Below are 22517 nucleotides of genomic sequence, written 5' to 3'. Positions count from 1 at the left end.
AGAGGAACCTGCCCACTTAAATTTTTGCCTCCGATCCCTTACCTCCTAATCAGCCTTTTAATTTTATTAGGGAATGCAAATGCTTCCATTGCCCTGCTCATTAACAGCCAGATTAATCAAGACAAAATTAAGAAAAGCTCAAGAAAAAAAAAATACGAAAAGCTGCAAACTGGAAAGTCCTGGGCCCAGATTCAGAACTTACTTTCTGGCTGACAGTATTAATCTTTGCACAGAGATTTATAAGAATTACTTGCCTGGTTGGGTAGCGTTCGAAAGACATGCGTGCGTAAATGGGTGTGCCTTTGTTGAAGGTTGGGCATCGAGCTGGCACCTCAGTGTTTTGTAAAAATCTACTGCCAATCATTAGCGGACCGGAGTTCCGCTGTGGCGACCCCTTACCGGGAAAAAGCCGAAAGACAAACAACAAGTTGCCTGCACATTTTGAACAGATGCCAATGTGGTTAACAACAAGAAAATGCTACTTCTCCTTAAGAGTTAGCCTGCAAATTATATACTAGAACTGATGCAAATAACGTTAATAGTCATTTAAAAAAATCAGTTATGGCAGTAGAACAAGAAAGGTAATAAAAGAAAGTCCTATAAAACAACGGATCATTCATTGCTAAACAAATCCATGATAGAAAGTTTTAAAAAGGAGAAGAATGCAAGTATGGCATGGACACATTACAAAAATGCATTTGACAGCATCCCACATTCATGGATAATGGGATGCTTACAGGTATATAAGATATATCCTATGCTGACCAATTACATTGCAGCAAGTTTGAAACTGCGACAAACCACTTTGCAATTAAGAAATGAAAAAGCACAAATACTATGTTTATTATTACATAGATAAATAAATAAATAAATACAATTATCCCAGGGATAAAAATTCAAAGGGGGATGTTCTAGGTTGATTGTCACTACTGCTACTTTCTCTTGCTCTTAGCCCATTACGCTGTCTGTTTAATAGGTTAGACTATGGTTATATATGGCTTTTAGCTGAATTTTGTAACTCCTGGAAGGTTTTTTACCGAGGCGCTAGAGAATAAAATACTTTTGGGTCTGAACCAGTGGTCTTGATTTTCTTATTGTTGCTAGTTGTATGGACTAGGCTATGGTTATAGTTTAAATCCTAGAAACCAACTTGGTGTAAAGACATCTTATCTACTTTTTGTGGAAGATTTAAAACTGTACTGTTCATCAGACTAAGATCAGAACTCACCACTACAAATAGTCTCATTGTGAATGGTATACCAGGGTTCAGCTCTGAGCCCACTGCTGTTCATACTGGTGATGGACTACATTAGCAAGCAGGTTGGAGCGGACAGATCAACAAAGTTGCTGTATGCAGACGATGTGGCACTACAGGCAGACTTTGAGGAAGAACGACCGAAGACCTGAATGCAAAACTGAAGGCACATGGGATTTAACTCAGTACAGATAAGACAGTGTGGTAATGGCAACAAATGGTGGAGTTCAGAAGTATCTGAGAATTGAGGTAGAAGGGAAAATAATGGAACAGGATAACAGCTTCAGGTATCTGGGAGGGGTGTTGAGGAGAAGAGAAGTCTGAATGAGGAGGTCAAAGCTAGAATCAGAGGGGCTGAAGCCAACTGGCACAGTGTCAGGTATAGTATATGACAGAAGAATGTTGAAGAAGCTGAAAGGTAAGGTGTACAAAACAGTGGTGCGACCAGTGCTACTGTATGGTACAGAAACCTCGGCAGTAAAGGCAGAGGAGTTGAGGAAGCTAGAGGTGATGGAGATGAAGTGCCTGAGATGGGTGGTAGGGTGCACACTGTGGGAAAGACAAAGAAATGACGACATCAGAGGAGAAGCCAAAGTAGCTTCAATTGCAGAAAAGATCAAAGAGAGCAGATTATGGTGGTTTGGATACATATGCAGAAAAACAGAAGGTAATCTGGTGAAGATGATTTGGGACAAACAGGAAGAATGCAGAAGGAAATAAAGACATCCAGCAAAGAGGTAGATGGATAACGTGAAAGAAGACCTCCAACAGTCAGGCATGAGTGTTGAAGAAGGCAGAAGAGTGGCATTGAATAGAGAGAGAGATGGCAACAGTTGATACAACACCCTAACCCCATGTAGAACAATTTGTAAAAAGGGGGTTGATGATGATGATAATGATAAGAATGACATTTGGTCTTGATAAGTCTGCAAAAGTGACAGTTACAAAAGTAAAGTGATACAGGAATGCAAAGTAAAGGAAACAGGTGGAGGGAATGTGTCAATAACTGGGAATAGACAAAGAGTTTCTTCCACATCAGACATCTCACCCCATCAGCAGGCAGAATCGAGAAAAGAGGTCATAAGCCTCATTCAGAAAAATGTAGTTCCTAATGTCCAATCAGAGAGGGCTAGGATTTTACTGTAGTTTCGTTTTTGTATCCAAGAAAATGATGAGCCTTAGACACATTGTGGAATTGAGCAGCAAAAAAACAATTTTTACTAAAAATGTCCTTTTGCATAGCTACAGTGTAAGACGGACAGTTTGTATACTTTCTTGATCCCCAGGATGTCTTCATTCTCATTAGGAAAGCAAAGAAGTCCCAGAGGCTGCTGTATTTCCACATAAGAGCCATGTATTTTCAGTTTAAAACTTTTCCATTTGGTCTCACCTCTGCCCCCAAGGTGTTAACCAAATGCACGATAGTTCCAGCAGCACATCTCAGGTGCAGTAGAGTCTCTGTTGTACAACCATCAGCCAAGGATCCTGATCCTCTTTATGACCATTAGTTTGTGTTAGAAAATCTAATTTCAATCTGCTGCAACTGCAGAAGACAGAATTGTATTCTGGAATGTTGTATTCCTTGGTAGCTTTCACTTGAACCAGGAGATTTATGAGAACTGCAAGCCTTGTCTGTTCATCCTCCTTATCTGGGGTTCCACAGAGACAAAGCTTTCTTTCGTGCTTAAAGTTGTTACAGAGACTATTAAACCAGGCCATCATCCTACCAATATTTTGCTCTAATCTGTTTCACTATATGGCTAGACAGCTTAGATTTTATTGTGGGCACAGCCAAATCAATTGAAAAGATTCACTACTGTTTTTATCATATTATGAAAAGAAAGTGGTAGCCAAAGTGTCAAAGTTAAGAGATGTTGATCTCAGAGCTTATGCTGTCAGTGCCATGGCTACCTCTCAGTTTTTATTAAAAAATGTATCTTCAAGTGATATTTGTGTAGTGCGCATTTGGGGATCTCTAAACACCTTTACAAGACAAAATAAGCTGGACACACATGCCACCATTATTCAGGGCATTGCTTCTTGAGAATTCATTGAAGAGATTTAGCTTGGGGATCGATCCTTTTGGTAGCAATGATACAATTCCAGTACCACACAACGTTATGTGTTACCATAACAATAGTTTTGGACTGCAGTTCGATCCTCATTCCCACTTTCAGCCTACTTACTTCAACGTAGACCTAACTGGCCTGACTGGTGGTTTGTAGGATGTTGTAGTAAACTTATGTAGTTGTTCATGTTGTACATCTTTGTCCGTGTGCAGAGAAGGCTACTGAGGACCATAGTGTTGTAGGTAGAAGGGGATGGCTAGGGGCATAAGTGTACAACACTGTTCCCTCTTCAGTTTGTACAGGTTTTGGTGTTACTAATATGACTGACATATACAAATCTGTTACATCATACATAAATGACCCTTGATTGATTATCACCCACTAGAAATAACACATTTACTCATACTGTGGGAAGTATTTGTTTACAAATATTCAATAACCCCATCAGCTAATGAATTAAAAGAAAAACTATCTGTAATGTGTGCTACTTTAAAACCGTACAGATAGTCTACCAAAGAAGCATGTAACAAACCAACCTTCCATAATGTGTTAAATGTAACAAATTGGTATATGTAGAAAAAGAAACAATTCAGAAGGGTACCACTACACTTATCTTTTCCCTTCAATGAAATACACATCCTTTACTGGGCAGACTTCAAACAGACTATACTTTCCACCTAGTCCTGTACTGTTGCATGCCTGTAATAACTGTCTTTATTCCTCAAATAATGTCAGTGAAGTCAACATTTGTAGCTAAAGTCCTTATCAAAGTAGAACACATCATTGTGGCATTGTTTTCTTTTTCCCATACAGTAATTAACATTTATGTTTCATATTCTTTGCTTTTTCCTGCTCAGTTTATTTATAACATCTCCAAATCTGTTATCTGGTCCTGCTATGCTTTAATGTGCCATATATTTCTTCTCTGTTTTTTTACATTATTAAATCTATTTGTTTTGTTATGTTTAGCATTTTTGCATATATTTTTCCTGTTTCAAATAATGTACCTTCATACTGGAGTGATAAAGGAGTTGCAGTAGCAAATGATTGGGCATCGGAAGCACTCTACCAGCTTCTGGAAAGTGACACAGTAGGTGGTACAAAGAAATTATATCTGGTTGCAAGATAAAGACAGAAAGATAAAGAAGATAGTCAGACGCCCTTCATAATGGATCTGAGCAGCAACCTGCTCACCAATCCACAAGACATCAAAGGCAGATGGAAGGAGTGTTTTCAGCAGTTTCTGAATGAAGAAAATCCCACAGAAGCTGTACTGCCTCAGGAACAGACTATGATGAGAGAAGAGGAGCCCATCCTAGAAGAAGTAAGGCTAGTATTAAGGAAAATGAAACCAGGGAAAGCAGCAGGCTCAGATGAGGTTACAGCAGATATGATAAAGATGCTGGGTGAAATAGGGGGAGACATAGCTCCTGACGGTACTTGTAGCTGTGTGGAGAGAAATGCATAAGCATACTCATGCCGGTGTACAAAAACAAAGGGGGCAGCCACAACTATGGGCAGTACAGAGTCATCAAGCTCCTATCACATTACATGAAAGCTCTGGAGAGAGTGATTGATAAACAGATACGCAGAGTAGTAGAAAGTAAGGTGGGATTCAGATCAGGATGCAGCACAATAACAAAACTGAAATGGTTAGAGCTCCCTCACAACCTTACTCTCTCCCAGATCCAAATAATCCATTCCATTCTATACCATCCCACATTCTGCCCCACAATATCACCCATCATCTCATCCTACACCCCAACTAGGTCACTCCGGAGCTCTGACCAAAACCTTCTGACCATAACCAAACCCAAACTCAACATAGGCAAAAACCTGTACAGCTATTACTCCACCAAACACTGAAATAAACTCCCACTGGACATACGTAACACTACATCCAAACTTCTATTCAAAAAGACTGTGAGAAATCACCTTAGCTTAAATAAACTTTGCCTTTTTTTATCAACCCGCCGACTAACCCACCTTTCCAGACCAATCTCTGATTTCTTTTTCTCCTACTAGTACCTAACACTACCTCCTTCCAAACTCACCCTCCCTTCTTCCCCACTAAACCCTTTCCCTACTCTTACCCCTAACTGTCCTTTACTATATCAATCTCCTCACCAGTAGAATGGTCAACAACTACTGCTGCACTCTTATCTCTCCTTCACTGCTACCCAATCACTCCTTACTAGCTTTCTCTCTCTCTACTTTAAATTCAATCTCTCCTGGACTACCTGCCTTATATACATAGCTAGCCAACAATGTATATAATCTGTAATCAGCATTATCATTGTATACTTGTTTTACATTGTTAGGTATTTTTTTTTGTGTATTAGCAAATGTTTTTATTCTTGTACCTTGTATATATTTTGTAACTCTGGAGCTTTTCTCCCCGGGTCTCCACTGAAAAAGGGCCTCGGCCCAGATGGACCAACCCAGTCAACAAATGTCAAATAAATAAATAATAAATAAACTGATCCAATGTTTGCAGTGAGACAGATAGTTGAGAAGAAGCGAGGGATGCGGAAAGAATCCAACTGGGCATTCCTAGACTTGGCTAAAGAATATGACAAGGTCCCAAGAAAGCTGATTTGGGCAGTACTGTGGTGGTTCAAAGTCCCAGAAACATTGGTAGAATTAGCACAGGCAATGTTCAAGGACCCAGTAACTCAAGTATGCACAGTGCTCACCCTCACAGAGGGGTTCCCAGTAGGAGTGGGTATGCACCAGGGTTCAGCTATGAGACCACTGCTGTTCATACTGGTGATGGATTACATTAGCAGACAGGTTGGAGGAGACAGATCTAGAAAGTTGCTGTATGCAGATGATATGGCATTACAGGCAGACTCTGACCAAGAACTTCAGCAAAGGATAGGAGAATGGAATGCAAAACTGAAGGCACATGGGATGAAACTAAGCACAGATAAGACATTGGTAATGGCAGCAAACTGGGGAAATCAGAAGAAGCTAGGAATTGAGATAGAAGAGAAGATAGTGGAGCAGGTAAATGACTTCAGGTATCTGGGAGGGGTGGTTGAGGAGAAGGGAAGTCAGAATAAAGAGGTCAAAGCTAGAATCAGAGGGGCTGTAGCCAACTGGCTTAGTCTCAGGTATAGTCTAAGCCAGAAGAATGCCAAAGAACCTGAAAAGTAAAGTGTACAAGACCATGGTGCAACAAGTACTATTGTGTGGTACAGAAACCTGGGCAGTAAAGGCAGAGCAGATGAGGAAGCTAGAGGTGATGGAAATGAAGTGCCTGAGATGAGTGGTAGGATGCACATTGTGGGACAGACAAAGAAAAGAGGACATAAGAGCAGAGGCCAAAGTAGCTTCAATTGCAGAAAAGATCAAAGAGAACAGATTATGGTGGTTTGGACATGTGCAGGAAAGCAAAAGACAATCTGGTGAAGAAGATTTGGAACAGACAGGAAGAAGGTAAGAGGAAATTAGGACATCCAGCAAAAAGGTGTATGGATTGTGTGAAAGATCTGTGACAGTTAGGCATGAGTGTCAAAGAAGACAGGAGTGTGACATTGAATCGAGAGAGATGGTGACAGTTAACACAATAACCCGACACCATGTAGAAAATGGGAAAAAAGGGCTGCTGCTGCTGATGATGATGATGACACTGGAGTGACCCCTATTAATAGCAGTATTTTTATAGTTGTTAATGAACCATGTATTTTCAAAATTTTCTTTTGATTGCAGTCTTACATTTGGGAGGTATATTTTGGGATACATTACATTTAGGTTCATAGGTAGGTACTAGGCTATCGGCCCAAGGGCCTAAGTAAGCCTAGCCAACAAGGTTCCCTGGCTTATGCCACCCAAGAAAGTTAATTTCCTGTGCCCCTGTTGAGCAGAGCCACAGAAGTGATCCTCGGGGTGCATTTCCTGTTTCCCATCCACTCATCAAGATTTTTCTTGAAGAGTGCTAATGAGGAACTTTGCTTGACATAGATGGGTAGCTTCTTCCAGAGTATAGGAAGTCTCTGGGACAGGAATCTGTCCCTCCAGCATGTCCTGTTTTTGTGGTGACAAGGTTTAGGTCCCTAGAGTGTGTAGCTCGGAGGGGTTGGGATTTCTTTGGTGTAGCATGTCCAACAGCTCTGTGTTTAACATAGCTTTATATGTTAGGCAGAGATCTCCTCGGAGTAGGCAATATGCTACAGAGTAAAGCTGTTGTTTTTTGAGATGGTCAGTGTAGTGCATCTGTTTGAGGTCAGTAATCCTCTTTGTGAGGTACTTCTGTGGCCTTTCCAGCTGCTGCAGATGTCTTGTGAGGTACATTCCAAAAGGGGCATTGACCTCTATAATGGGTCTATTGAGTGCCGAGTAGAGGGGAAAAATGACCTCTTTTTTTCTGGATGAGAACCCTTTTGTGATGAGGTGTGCCACATAGAAGGATTTCCTGACTACTGTGGCAATGTGATTCTCAAAGGAGAGACTACTGTCCACCTGGGTCCCAAGGTCTCTTATCATACATTCAATATTAAGCAAACTGCCATTTATGTGGTAGTTCATGGGTACAGAGTTTTTACCAAAGGGGATGACAGTGCACTTTTTGGCATTGAGCTTGAGGCCATGCCTCTGACACCAGGCATCTGTCTCAGTGAGGCCCTTCTGTAGGATGTCCACATCATTTGGGGACTCAACTATGGCTCCTAGTTTGCAGCCATCTGCAAACTTCATTAGCCAGAGACCTTCTGTGTTAGCCTGTACTTCAGAGAAGTAGATACCAAATAGGAGTTGTCCCAGGACTGAACCCTGTGGTACTCCACTTATCACTGGTTTGAAGTCAGATTTGGAGTCTGTAACTTATACAGTGTGGGTTCTGTCAGTGAGCCAGTTGGCTATCCATCTTGTGATGTAGGGATTTATACCTAGTTTAGTGAGTTTAGCTATAATTCCAGAATGGGGGATGGTCTCAAAAGCCTTGGCGAGGTCAAGATAGGCTGTGTGAACCATGTTACCCTCGTCTGCGGCTTTGGTGACTGACTCAAAGAAGTCGATCAGGTTCAGAAGGCATGATCTGCCTTTCAGAAACCCGAATTGGGTGAGGTCCAGAGTCTGGAGGTTACCAATGTCTTTGTTTATGAGTTCCATGAAGATACGTACAATGGCCTTGCAGACCAGGCTCGTCAGACTAATAGGGTGATAGTTCCCAGGAACAGTGGTGGCTCCCCCTTTGTGGAGTGGGATAACTGTTGCTGTGAGCCATTCAGTGCTTACAAAGCCTGACATGAGACTATGATTGAACATGGTGCTTAGGTGGGGAGCCATTTCGTTCTGAAGTTCGTGTAAAACACAGCCTGGGATGTTGTCCAGTCCCATGGATGCTGTGTTTTTGGTTTTAGAGAATGCAGCCTTTGCCTGCATAGATGTGATTCGTCCTGTATAGATATGGGCCCTTTAGGGGGGTGGGAGGGGCATTGAACCTATCTGCCAGGCTATTGGCAATATCAGTTGGTTCTGTAATTTTCATGCCGTTGTGCTGTAACTCAGAGAAGATCTGGGTGTTGCCATTGAAATTCTTGACATAGCTATAGAATGCTTTATGGTTGCCTTTAGAATCAGTGGAGATTTTGTTTTCATAGCTAGCTTTGGAGAATCTTATAAGGGATCTCAGCTTCTTACTGAGGCTGACCAGGGAGCGCCTCCACTCACGGGATTTTACTCTCTTTTGCAATAGATTCTTCCTTCTATTGTAGAGTTTGTTTATGGCAGGGGACCACCAGATTGGTTTCCTTTTTTTGGAGGATAGCGTCTTGGTTCTGTTTGGGATAGCATGAGCCATGCACTCGTGTAAGTGCTTATAGAGAGCATTTGTGTAGGATTCAGCAGTCGTAACTGTATTGTCCATCTGCATGGGTGTCATGAAGTTCGTCAGTTCTGTCTTAAGAAGCATGAAGCTGGCTTTGGAGAAATTTTTTACCGTGGTTTCCTTAATGGTGGGGGCGGGATGCGGATATCTAGGGTGATTAGCTTATGGTCGGATCTGACCAACAAGGAGTTGACTTCAGGTGTGGAACACTGGTCACTCATGCTGGTAATGACTAGGTCTAGTATATTGTTGCCCCTGGTGGGGGTGTGGATAAGTTGATCCAGGGCATTGAAATTTATGAATTCCAGAAAGCGTTGAGTGAAGGAGTTGGTACATGAGTAGTTTTCCCAGTTAATGGTGGGGTAGTTGAAATCGCCCATTATTAGGGTGTTTGGCTGAACCCTAATATTTTCCAGTATATCAAGGAAAGAGGAGTGGGAATCCTGGGTCATGGTGGGGGATCTGTAGCAAGCTACAATTTGGATTGCAGTTTTGCCGAGAGTTAGTTGCACTTGGATAACCTCAGATGCATTATGCTATGCAACTAGCCTGTAGGTGTGGATATCTTTAATGAATATGGACACACCTCCGCCTTTGGAGTTCTGGTCCAGGTTAGATGGCCAAAACGTGTGGTATGAATTATGGCCTGGTAATGCAGGGATGCTCTAAAGAGCCTTGAATCAGGTCTCAGTCACAGCACAGATATCGATGTTCTCCATTTTATGGAGTGCCTCAAGTGAGTGCATTTTGAGATTTAGACTTCTAGCATTGAGTAGCATTACCCTCAGTTTTTGCTTGCCTTTTCCTGTTTTTGTTTGTGTCTTTCGGCTTTTCCCTTGCCTTTTCATGTTATGGTGGTGAATTTGTCATTTGAATCTTGCCTTAAAAAGGCACTATAGGGGTGGCAAGAGTCTTAGCCAGTGTCCAGAATCCCAGGGTCGACAGATGCAGGCCATCTCTGGCAAAGCATCATGGTCTGTTGACCATGTCATCCCAGGCAGACAGATACTGGATCCCCTTAGAATGACACCAGAACCTTAGCCAATTGTTGAAGTCAATTATTTTGTCCTTGTAATATGGTATAATTCTGGGCGATGGCAGGATGCTACTCAGGGCTAGGATCATACCTACCTGGGCTACAAGATTGGAGAGCTCTTCCATGTCTGTTTTCATGTAGTCCAGGGAGGTATGTCTCAGGTCATTTACACCAACATGGACAATGACAGAGTCATATTTGTACTTGTTGTGGAGTGACCTGAGTGCGTGGGTTATGTGGTGAATCGTGGCACCCGACAGGCAGCTGACAGTAACTTTCTCCTTGTTTAGCCTGGTGAGTGGGACATCAGTGTGCCTGACTATAGAGTCACCTATGACTAGTGTGTTGGGTACATTGGTTTGCCTTACGGGCTCTGGTTTATTGGCACACAAAGTCTGTGGGCTATGTGTCATTTGAGTTGTGTTGGGGGTGGAGGTTGTTTGTGTTTCTGCTTTGGAGGTCTGTGTTGCTTGAGCATATTATTATTGAGAGCCCCTGCAAATGTTTTTGTGTTTCTATGTGTGGATTTTGGTGGTGTAGGTTTAGTGGGACAATGTGATGAGTGTGGTGTGGTGCAAGTGCCTACCTTCTCCTCTTGACTGTCAAGTTCAGTCTTGGTTGGAGAGAGATTTACCTCCAGTTTGGCTAGATAAGTGCATCTCTCACAGGTTGTGGTGCTGGGTGGTAGGAGGAGAGGGTTGTGTGTGTACATGAGGCAATTACTACATTGCCTCAAGATGCCCAGATTCATCAGATAGACAGGAGAAAATACTGGGAGCTGACCCTTGGACATGACTGAATAAAAAATCTACATTCCTCTAGACAAATGAGGAAAGTGAGTATAAGAGCTGTTTTTCTTTAAGCAAGTGAGGAAAGTAAGTACAAAAACTGTTTTCCTCTAAATAAAGAGGAAGGTTGAGTGTTGTAGTAATTTGTAGCTTATTTAGTGCTAACAACAAATTCTGAACAAGTGCTGAGGACGAATAAGCAAATTCAAGTGCTAAAACTAAGAATCTGTACCTGGATCTTGTGGTAGATAGGCTACCTAGTGCTTAACACTCCCACTGATAAGCTAGAAGGCTTCCCTCCAACACAGAAAGGCTTTGGTGGCTCAGAAGCTTGCAAACAGTCCTGGATACAGCAAATCTGTATCTGGACTAGACTAGTTACAGGAAGGGTGGGAAACAAGCGCAAATGCAGGCTTTTAAACCAGAAAGTTGAAAGAGATGGAAAAACTGCCCAAACTGCTAATAAACTACAATTTCTGGGCCAGAAACCACTCTTGTGGTATATAGGCTACCTAGTGCTTACCACTCCCACTGATAAGCTAGAAGGTTCCCTCCAACACAGAAAGGCTTGTGGGGCTCAGAAGCTTACAAACAGTCCTGGCTACAGCAAATCTGTATCTGGACTACACTAGTTACAGGAAAGGTAAGAAACAAGTGCAAACACAGGCTTTTAAACCAGAAAGTTGAAAGAGATGGAAAAACTGCCCAAACGGCCAATAAACTACAATTTCTGGGCCAAAAACCACTCTTGTGGTAGATAGGCTACCTAGTACTTACCACTCCCACTGATAAACTAGAAGGCTTCCCTTCAACACAGAAAGGCTTTTGAGGGCTCAGAAGCTTACAAACAGTCCTAGATACAGCAAATCTGTATCTGGTCTAGACTAGCTACAGGAAAGTTGGGAAACAAGCGCAAATGCAGGCTTTTAAACCAGAAAGTTGAAAGAGATGGAAAAACTGCCCAAACAGCCAATAAACTACAATTTCTGGGCCATAAACCACTCTTGTGGTAGATAGGCTACCTAGTGCTTACCACTCCCACTGATAAGCTAAAAGGCTTCCCTCCAATACAGAAAGGCTTTGAGGGTTCAGAAGCTTACAAACAGTCCTGGATACAGCAAATCTGTATCTGGACTAGACTAGTTACAGGAAAGGTGACAAACTAGCACAAACACATGCTTTTAAACCAGAAAGTTGAAACAGATGGAAAAATGCCCAAACGGCCAATACACTATAATTTCTGGGCCAGAAACCACTCTTGTGGTAGATAGGCTACCTAGTGCTTACCACTCCCACTAATAAACTAGAGGGCTTCCCTCCAACACAGAAAGGCTTTGGGGACTCAGAAGCTTACAAAGCATATTCATCTAGCTGAGAGCTTCCATATGATGCTAAGGAGTTATGTCTGTATTACTTGGTTGTTAAGATATTTAGAAAAATGTGAAAATGATATCTATATAAATTAATATCATAAAAACAACAGTTAATATCTATTTACCTGCACTAGACAGAGGCCAAATATTAATGCAGTTGAGTTTGGCATTCTGTAAGTTTTAAGATGAAATCTTTTAAAACGTTGCACATAGCATGGTTTTGGAATTATTGATGCAAATCTGAACAAGCAATATTTGGCACCTAGAGGCGTCAGTAGGAGTTAACTACAGATGCACCTGGAGGCGTCACTCGGAAGTAATGTTCAGCTAACAGTACAGACTCCAGTAATTATTCTTTGGTTCAGTCACATCATCTGTCTCAAGTAAAATGTGCATCTGATGTCAATTTTCATTCTGTCCTCAACCTTTGGGTTCAGATCTAATCCTTTGGTCTGACTCAACCATCTGAAAGCTCCTGGCAACCACAAAAGCTCTCAAGCAGCTGCCTTATCCACAGTGCTCCTCACTCAATTACCTCAGATCTTGTTTGCCGCTTCCAGTGAAAGACGTGTTTTTTCCCTGTGCTCTCGAGCGACTTGTAGTTAAGTACTTTATTGTTATTTGTTTCTGTTTTTTCCTGTATTCTACATTTACCTTTCTTAATCCATTACTTTATACAAATTTGATTCTTTCCCTTACCCTTGTACTCGCTTACTTTTTCCTTACTTTTGTTAGTACTTCCCTCCCTGTGTACATTTAGGTGTATTTTCTTACTACGATTGTTGGTACTTCTGTCCCCTTTATTTCTTTTTTACAGCAAAACAAAAACAAACAACAAAAACTTATTAGTTTTACTTCTAACCTCTGCTTTTTATAGCTAGTTCCTTTCTGAGATATGGCTGATAAAAAGAAAGCCCCAGCGGGTTTCAAAAAATGCACAAAGTACGGGGACAAAATCCCTTTCTCTGACTCACACTCTTTGTATGTCTGTTGTCTGGGTCCTCTCCACCTTCAGGAGGGCTGTTTTATATGTCACTCTTTTAATCCTAGGGCTCTTACTGAGCACAGAAACAAATTAATCCTCAAGGGATTATTGCCATCTTCATTCTCTGAGGCAATATCTGGAGCCCCTTCTGAAAAACAAAAGATTGCTTAGCCATCTTCTAGCACTTCTTCCTCTTCTTCCAGAGTGTTGGAGAAAGCAAACAAGAGACCTTCACCAGATACAACTGACTCTTTGGATTTAAAAAGGAGACATATCAAACTGTTGGATCTGGCCTCCCGCTCTGATCCAAGACCTTCTAAATCAGTCTTCAGATCCATCTGACTTTTTGTTCCAAAAAAAGAGATATACCAAACTATCAGATTCAACCTCCTGCTCGGAGGCAAGACCTACTGGATTACACTATTTGTTGCAGGCCTATCCCTCAGTACGTGTGAGGACCAAGAAAGAAATCCTGATTCAGAGCACTTCGGATCCAATTTTACAAATTCTTTACCAACGACTTGTTACTCTCCATCTATAGATCTGGTCCCTTCCAGGGTTCCTTCTCCATTTTTGGAGAGGCCTAGATCTCTCTCTATTGTGGACACTCACTCTTCCAAGAGCCTGACCGAAGAAGACATGGAGAGGGTGGTGAAGAGGATTCTCTAGGGTCTCATCGGGTCCTACCCCTGTGGGTCAGGACATTCAACCATCCACAACTCCACCTTTACAGATTCCTCCTTTGACTCAATCTTGGTCTCCGAGTGCTTCTGTTCCTGCAGAACAAAGGCTTGTCTTGAGTTCTTCGGCTTCATTGGATCCACAGAGCTCTCAGAGCTGAAGCTACCCTGTCGGGTCCAGGGTACTGTAGTTGACTCTGAAGCTTTTGGAGTCACATCTACATCTCGGAGCCTGGGCAAGGGTTAGTTTGGCTCCAACTTCAGTCTTGGAGACATGCTTCTCAGAGCAAGGAGGGACTTCGATCCAGGGATTTTTCCCTTCAGACTCCAAGTCCTTTTCTTCTTTGTGGGGGTCTGTCTTTCAGGTCATGTCATGGAGAGGGCTTTGTCTGCATCTCAGACAAAGACAGTACCCATCCCCTCAAATCCACACACTGTAGGCTTGGCAGTTCGACACCTGGAGCCTCATCTCACCTCTTCACGGGGACAGCTGGAACCGAAACCCCAATTTTCCCAGCAGGGTATTCAGTCCTCTTCTGATACCTCTTCAGAGCATCACACTGAAGAAGTTCCTAAGAAGAGGATGTGCAAGAAGAAGCACATTGACTCCGCGTAAGAGTCTATCATGGAAGATACAGATTTTGATGATGGTGAATGGTCTCCAAGGTCACCTACTGAAGATGTCCAGTTTGGAGACATCCTTGAAATATTGAAACAGAGAGGTGGCTGGAAGTCCAGCAACCCTTCATCTGAGGAGTCTATATTCTTGGTCTGTATTCTTGGAGGCTATCTGTAATGGCCCATCTACCTCCTGGTGACTCTGCCTGCTGACGACCTCATGGAGTTGATCTCTTAGCGGGCATGGAGGCCCCAGGCACCATTGAACCAATACCTAAAAAGCCTGACAAGATTATGGCTGCTCCTGACTATAAGCAGTTCTGTGCAAAAGAGGTACCGGTTGATGCCTTGGTTGTAGCAGCAGCCACCAGAAAGGAACTTGCCAGGAGAGTTCCACTGTCCATCCTCAAAACAGGGCGTCTCGGATGATAGACAGATATGGGAAGTGTGTCTATGCTTCAGCAACTTTTGCTTTAAGATTGCTGAATTATTTGGCACATTTCACCAGATTACAGAGAGACCTAATTAAGGAACTCTCTGATATCCTGTCAGGATCCATTTCTGATGTATCGCTCTAGTTGGCTACCCTGCAATCAGTTTCAAATTCTTATGTGGGGTTGATCTCAAATATTGCCGAAGGAACCTCGAGGGCAGTGGGTTCTGGCATTTCTATAGGGAGACATGCCTGGATGCGCTTATGAGATTTTGTGGAGCCCTTCAAGTCATCATTCATTAATGCTCCCTTTGACAGCACATCCCTGTTTGGCCCCAAAGTTAAAGAGACATTAACCAAATGTGAAAAGCACAGAAAGACCCTGTGCTGTGGGCATACATTTTCCACACATCAACAATCCTTTTCCAGGAATCAACAAGCTACTGGGAGTATATGGTTCAGAAAGTCCCAGGGCCCTTTCCAGGACACACGTGGTGGAGGTTTCCCTAGGGGTAGGGGAGGACTCCAACGATAGATGTCACCCCCGCAGCAGAGGACACCTGCAAAACCGAGGGTCTAGATGTTCCTTCTCTGATGCATCCTTCCAGGTCTCCTGAAAGGAGGCCCAATTGTCCACCTCTGGAGGCAATCTGGTGTCAATTATCCCTGCACTTGACAACCTTGCTACAGTTAACAACAGATACCTGGGTGCAGGGGATCATTTCTAGAGGCTATATAATACCATTTCCCATTCATCTTTAATATCAAAAAGATTCCCCAATGTTCCACCCAGTCCGAGGGAGCAAGCAACATATCAGATTCAAAAACTGCTAGACAAAAGAGTCATCCAAGAAGTCCCACCAGACTCAATAGAATCCAAAACTTACTAAAAATTATTTTCAGTACAAAGGAAAACAGGGGACTGGTGACTATTATTGGAGCTCACCAGCGTAAACAAATCAGTACAGCGAACCAAGTTTCAGATTGTCATGGTTCGGTCCATACTCCCATTCTTGAGAAAGGACGATTGTATGTGCTTGATAGACCTACAGGATGCCTACTATCACATAAAAATGAACATCTGCTCCAGAAAATACCTACTCTTCCGGCTGGGAGCCAGTCATTACCAATTCAGAGTCCTGCCCTTTGGTCTCACCACAGCCCCCAGGATGTTCACCAAATGCATAGCAATAGTAACAGCTTATTTGAGACTGCAAGGATTCCATGTATTTATGTATCTTGACAACTGTCTCATTACCGACCCAACCAGGCATCAGGTGATACAGTCAAGAGATCACATTCTCTACACATGCTCTCATCTGGGAATCACTGTAAATTGCCAAAAGTCTCTGTTAGAGCCGACTCAGAGCTTGGACTTTATAGGGGCACAATTCAACAAAAAGACAATGACTGATTCAATGCTGTATTCAAGAGTTCAGACCTTAAGATCACAAGTGAGGAAAATAATCTGCAGTACCGAGGTTTCTGCCATCTTGGTCATTCAGGCTGTAGGATCTATGGCAGCAGCAATAACTCTAGTTCCTCTAGCCAGATTCCACATGAGGATTCTGCACGGGATGCTAACCACTCAGTGGTCAGTTCTTCATCCTATGTCAACCAGAATTTGTATCACTCAGATGTGCAAGTGAGATCTCAAGTGATGGATTCAGTCAGACCAGGTTCTACCAGGCCTTCCTTTCACTCTTCCCCCAACCAAAGGCTGTAGTGACCACTGATGCTTCCCGGCTGGGGGGGGGGGGCATTACCTGGGAAAGACTGTTCAAGGCACTTGGTCCCCTGTGGAGGCCAGTCTGCATCTCAATATCCTAGAGATGAGAACAGTGATTCTTGCATTGCAAGCCTTTCAAGAAGCCCTTCCCTAGGGATGAGTGCAATTCAGATGGACATCATGTCAGTGGTCTGATACATCAACAAACAGGGAAGAACCAGACCTTACCCCTTGTGTCGTGAAGCACTAAGAATGTGGCAATGGGTGAGCTAAATGCTTTCTAATTGCGATAGACATTCAAGGGGCAGCCAGTGTGTTAGCAGACAAGTTGAGCAGGCATGTTCTTCTGCCTCACGAGTGATACCTCATCCCAAATGTGATGGACATGATTTTCCATCTGTGGGGCCAACCTTACTACAATCTCGTTGCCTCTCTCCTAAACAACAACTGCAGCAGCTACTTTGCCCTGATCTCCCCACAGGAGAAGTCACTGAAGCATGCTCGCGTTTACAATTGGCCCCATGGTCTCCTTTATGCATTTCCTCCAGTTCCCCCTATAATAACTGAATTTCTACAGAAAGCTGCCATGTTGAAGAGCAAAGTAATCTTCATTGCACCCTATTGGCCTGAACAGATTTGGTTCCCCTTCTTTTGGCCTCACTTGATTCATCGGCCATGGATTCTGGATTCTGTTCCAGATGTCCTGTCTTACCCGACATGTGTGGCCCATCCGAACTTATCCAATCTCAGGCTGACTTCCTGGTTTCTCCAGTTCCATTAATAGCCAGACAACCTATGGTGTCTTCCCCGGTCTGACACTTCCTCTTATCTTCCCATAAGCCATCTTCTCAAAAGCTCTATTCCAGTAAGTGGAAAAGATTTTCTTGCTAGGCCTGTCAATATCATTTAGACCCTTTTTCAGCTGCTTTGCATGCTATTCTTAAATTCTTAACAATGATCTTTAAGGAAGGAGCCAGCTCCTCTACAGTCAGAGTCCAACTAGCAGCCATTTCAAATTTTCTATAGGTTTTTGTCCCTTTTGCTTCACATAGACTAGGAAAAACCTTTTTGAGAGGTACTCTACTTCTAAGACCCCCCCCCCTTCAGAGATCCACCTCTTCCATGGGATCTCAATTTAGTACTGCAACAACTTACTCAACCTCCCTTTGTGCCTGCAGCAAAATGTGATCTTAAATATATTTCTTGGAAAACTATATTTTAGCTGACATTACTTCTGCCAGGAGAATTTTAGAGATTCAGGCCCTGTCTTCCAAATCACCTTACTTGATTTTTCATAAGGACAGGGTCACATTACAAACCAAACCTTCCTTTCTTGCAAAAGAAGTTTCTGAAATAAATATTAATCAATCTGTTGATTTGCCAGTTTTCTCTCCAAATTTTGCCAATAGAGGTAAATACATTCTCCACTTATTAGATGTCCACAAGCAACTTCATTTTTACCTACATAGAACTAAGAGTTTTGAGGACGTCAGATCAGTTATTTGTCTCTTTTCTCTGACATTAAACTAGGGACGCCTGTTGTGAAGACTAGTAGAGAAGGGGTGAAGGCTGCCAGTCTAGTCAAATAGAATTTGGTACATAATTCTATCATTTGTAAATATAAATATAAAATACAGGCTTGTTTCTTAAATGAAAGAAAACACTGTAAAATGTGAACTTCAAGACTGCAACAACATTGCCATCTGCTGTAAGGAGAACTAAGCCAAGCAGTTCAAATGTTCTTTAAAATTAAAATTGTGTTTTGTATGCCCTTTGAAGTTAGAATTAGGAGTCGATGAGTCTGGAGTAAGCATCATGCCTATTGTTTTAAGGCTAAATTTAATGACCAGAATTTACATGTGGAATGTCCTTTATTGCTCTAAGTGTGAAAGAATGTAAATGCCATTTCGGTGTGGCCTGGGAACTCCAGACTAAGTGTCAAAATGATGTAATGTGTATACTGGGAAAACCTAAGTGTCAAAATGATATAATCTGGGAGGGCCCAGCAGAAGTGTTTGTTAGTGAATTAAAAAACTATTGCTCAGAGAGAGAGACTGGAAGCATTTTTGTCTTGATATCCAACCTTAGCACTGCCTGTTGTCTTAAGTAAGTTATTTCAGAAGTATGTTTTCTTGTAGTAATAGCTAGGAAATTAGAAGAAAGTTAGAGTGTTTTCTGTTATGTCAGAACTGTACTACTGATTATTTTAAGTTTCTGTGTGATCTCTGAACTCTTGGATAGGACTGTGGTGTAGTAATATTGTCTTGTGTTTTTAGTATTTATTATTAAATATTTTAAAAACCTTTTACCTGTGGCTGGTTTATGTAGAGATAAAGTAAGCTCTAGAGTACATTGTATGCTTATAAGTGATCCTGTAATAAGCCCTTCCAAAGCCTTAAGATTGCTTAAGTTGCACTACTATTGGATAATAATATTGCACAGTAATAATTGGACACCCTTTTAAGGGCCTTTGGGTAGCTGAAATTTATTAGCTGGTGGTGGCAGTGATTACTACCGTATAGTCTTGGTAAAGGGGCACAGCCGGAGAATCTGTGTCAGCCTTTCCCAGGAGTGTCTTTGAAGTTGTATAAGTACTTATCTCAAAGTGTGTGTGTGTGTGTGTGTGTGTGTGTGTGTGTGTGTGTGTGTGTGTGTGTGTGTGTGTTAGCTGCTTGGGCAGGGGCACGAAGTACTGGTTGGACAGAGAGGGTACTGGAGATTAGCTTGCCAGCTAGGCTGAGATCTGGACCCTATAGCTGTGCCAGTGGGGATCCTTATTGGGGACCTGGGGAGCAAGGGATCAACCAGCCCCAGACTGACTGTGATCTCTGTGTGCACTTAAGGGAAATTGTACTTTACTGTGTGCATTTGTTATCCTTTCCTCTCTTATGAGATGCCCTCCCTGGTGTTAGTGGTGAGGATTGAGGCTCCTTGATTGCTGGGCCAGGGCGCAGGCGTCACATGTGGTGGCAGTGGTTGAGATATTCTCACATTTGTGTTTGGCAGCGGTGGGATATCCACAGCACATATTAATTAGTTGGCAAATACTAATTGGCTTGTAATGGTGTGGGTAGAGTGAATCCTGTAGCTTATGTACAGTGATCTCTGAAGGTGTTTTGTACTCTAAATCAACCATGCAGTGAATACTCAGAGTTCAGATCACAATTGTTTTATTTCTTTTGTTAGCTTAGTTAGTCAGGGTGAGCAGGCAGCATGTCAGCAAAGGAGTATGGAAAGCTGACAAGGAGCCAGCTGGTGGAGATGTGCCAGGCTAGGGGACTGGTGCATGGAAACATGACTAAGGCAGACCTGATTGCAGCCTTGGTTACAGCTGGACAATCAGTCTGGCAGTGGAGATATGATATCCTCAGAGAATGGACAGCTCAACCTTTCTGCAGTGGACTTAAAAATCCAGCTGGAGTTAAAGAGACTTGAGTTGGAAGCCAGGCGTTTAGAGATAAAAGCCAAAGAAAAGGACCATCAGAGGAGGCATGTGAGGGAAATGCTGACTCTTCTCCAGAGTCATGGAGGTAATGGGGAAGGGAGTAACTGGACTACAGAAGCACAACAGGTCAGTAAATTTCTTCCGCAATTTAAAGAGGGGGATAATTGTGACAGTTTCATTTGCGTGTTTGAGAGGGTATGCAAACAGTATAGTGTTGACCAAAGGCTCTGGGTACGGTTCCTGACCCCCATACTCCATTGGAAAGCTGTAACTTTTTTATCTAAAATGTCTGACATTGCATGTTTTGATTATACTGTTGTAAAAAGTCACTTGTTAAAATGTTTTAAGCTAACACCTGAAATGTATAGGAATGAGTTTTGTGAGCATAGACGCAAGGCAGATGAAAGTGTATGTGAATATGTTGCTGAACTGAGCACTTATTTTCATAGCTGGGTGAGTGGATGTCAGGTCACCACTTTTGAAGGGCTGGCAAACCTTTTGGTGAGGGAACAAGCCCTTAGCACTTTGCCTGAGGACATGAGGATCTGGTTAGCTGATAGACAATGTGTTCCTTCAGATGTGTTGGGGAAAAGGGGAGACCTATACCTGGCAAGCTGGGCAGCCCTGCACAGGAAGGGGACCCCAAGTACTGCTCACGGGACTAAAGGAACCCATGGTGGGCAGCACAGACTGCCCCAACAGAATCTACCGGTAGCAGGGGAAGCCACTAGTCCAGGTACACATCCAGGAGCTAGGGTTAAATGTTTTGAATGCAACCAGTGGGGCCATGTGGCATACAGGTGTCCATGGAGGCAAGGTGGGGAACCAAAGATGAGGGAGCCAGTAAGTGGGAAAGACAAAATGCCAATAGTAGGTTGTCTTGAGACAACAGAAGTATGGAACTACCATCCTGCAGATGTCCTGACAGGGAAGGATTTGGATGCGGCAGTACCATGCACTTATGCAGTTACACACGATCAGGCTAGGAGACAGGCATGTGGGTCTGGTAGCCTGGGGGAGACCCAAACAGACTGCATACTTGCAACCAGGACTGGTGAGGTGGTTACTTCAGGGAGTGAGCTACGCTGTAGCAGTGAGACTGAAGGTGAGCCACAGCTGCTTGTGGGTACTGATGTTCCCTTGGACAGGGTAACTGCAAAGGTAGAGATGAGTAGTAGTACCCATGCTGACAGTGAGGCACCACTGTCACAGGATGCCAGACTTCCTGTGGAAGGGGAGCTGGGAAGGGTTACAAGGAGAGAATTGAGATAGTTTCAGCTCTCAGACCCTACATTGCAAGACCTGAGGCAGGTAGCTAGGGAGGCACCTGATTCTCAAGGGAAGGGGGAATCTGTATACTGGGACAAAGGGTTACTGTACAGAGAGTGGACCCCAGAGGTAGGGCTAGAAGATGAGAGAGTACAGCAGTTGGTAGTGCCTAGAGCCTACCATCTGGCGCTTCTAGCCATAGCCCATGATATTCCCTTTGCAGGTTATATGGGCATAAAATGTACAAAGAGGCGTTTTATGTAGAACTTCTATTGGCCTGGAATTTCCAGAGATGTAACAGGGTACTGCAGGAACCGTGAACAGTGCCAAAAGGTAGGCAAGGCAGGAGACAAGGTGAGAGCTCCTTTGATGCCTTTGCCTGTGATTGAGGAGCTATTTCAGAGGGCAGCTATGGATATTGTGGGTCCTCCGAGTACCCCAGGTTCCACAGGGAAAAATTATATCCTAGTGGTAGTAGATTATGCTTTATGATACCCTGAGGCAGTGGCTTTGTCCTCCGTTGAGGTAGAGAAGGTTGCAAATGCTGTGTTAGAGATTTTCAGCAGGGTGGGTTTTCCAGAAGAAATACTGTCTGATAGAGGTGCCGATTGCATGTCAGACCTGCTGACTTGTCTGTTGAAGTCCTGTTGGGGTGAAGCACATGAAGACCACCCCCTACCATCCCCAGACTAAGGGTCTTGTTGAGAGGTTAAACTCTGCAATCAAGTCCATGCTATGGGCATTTGCAGATCAGTTTAAGAGGAAGTGGGATAAATATTTGCCCCATCTGTTGTTTGCTTACAGAGAGCTTCCCCAGGAAACCACATGTTTTTCACCTTTTGAGTTGCTGTATGGGCATAGGGTGAAGGGGACCTCTAGATTTAATTTGAGATGAGTGGGAAGGTGAGTGCGAGACTCACAAGGAGTCTGTTGTGGCATACATCCTAAACCTCAGGACAAGGCTCAGGGAACACATGGGTTTGGCCCAGGAGAACCTGGCAGAAGCC

The 22517-nt window shown here is 43.1% G+C and overlaps 1 protein-coding gene across 1 annotated transcript in view; it reads left to right on the top strand.

Annotated features, from left to right (window-relative positions):
• Positions 1 to 22517, top strand: part of PPP1R9A (protein phosphatase 1 regulatory subunit 9A) — a 2260036-nt gene that overhangs the window by 284496 nt on the left and 1953023 nt on the right. The gene's annotated exons all lie outside the window — the stretch shown is intronic.

This window comes from Protopterus annectens, chromosome 3.part0, assembly GCF_019279795.1.
Source record: "Protopterus annectens isolate FY-2018-M chromosome 3.part0, PAN1.0, whole genome shotgun sequence".
Taxonomy (NCBI): domain Eukaryota; kingdom Metazoa; phylum Chordata; order Ceratodontiformes; family Protopteridae; genus Protopterus; species Protopterus annectens.
Note: the sequence above shows the minus strand (reverse complement) of the source record. Positions and strands in the feature narration are given on the sequence as shown.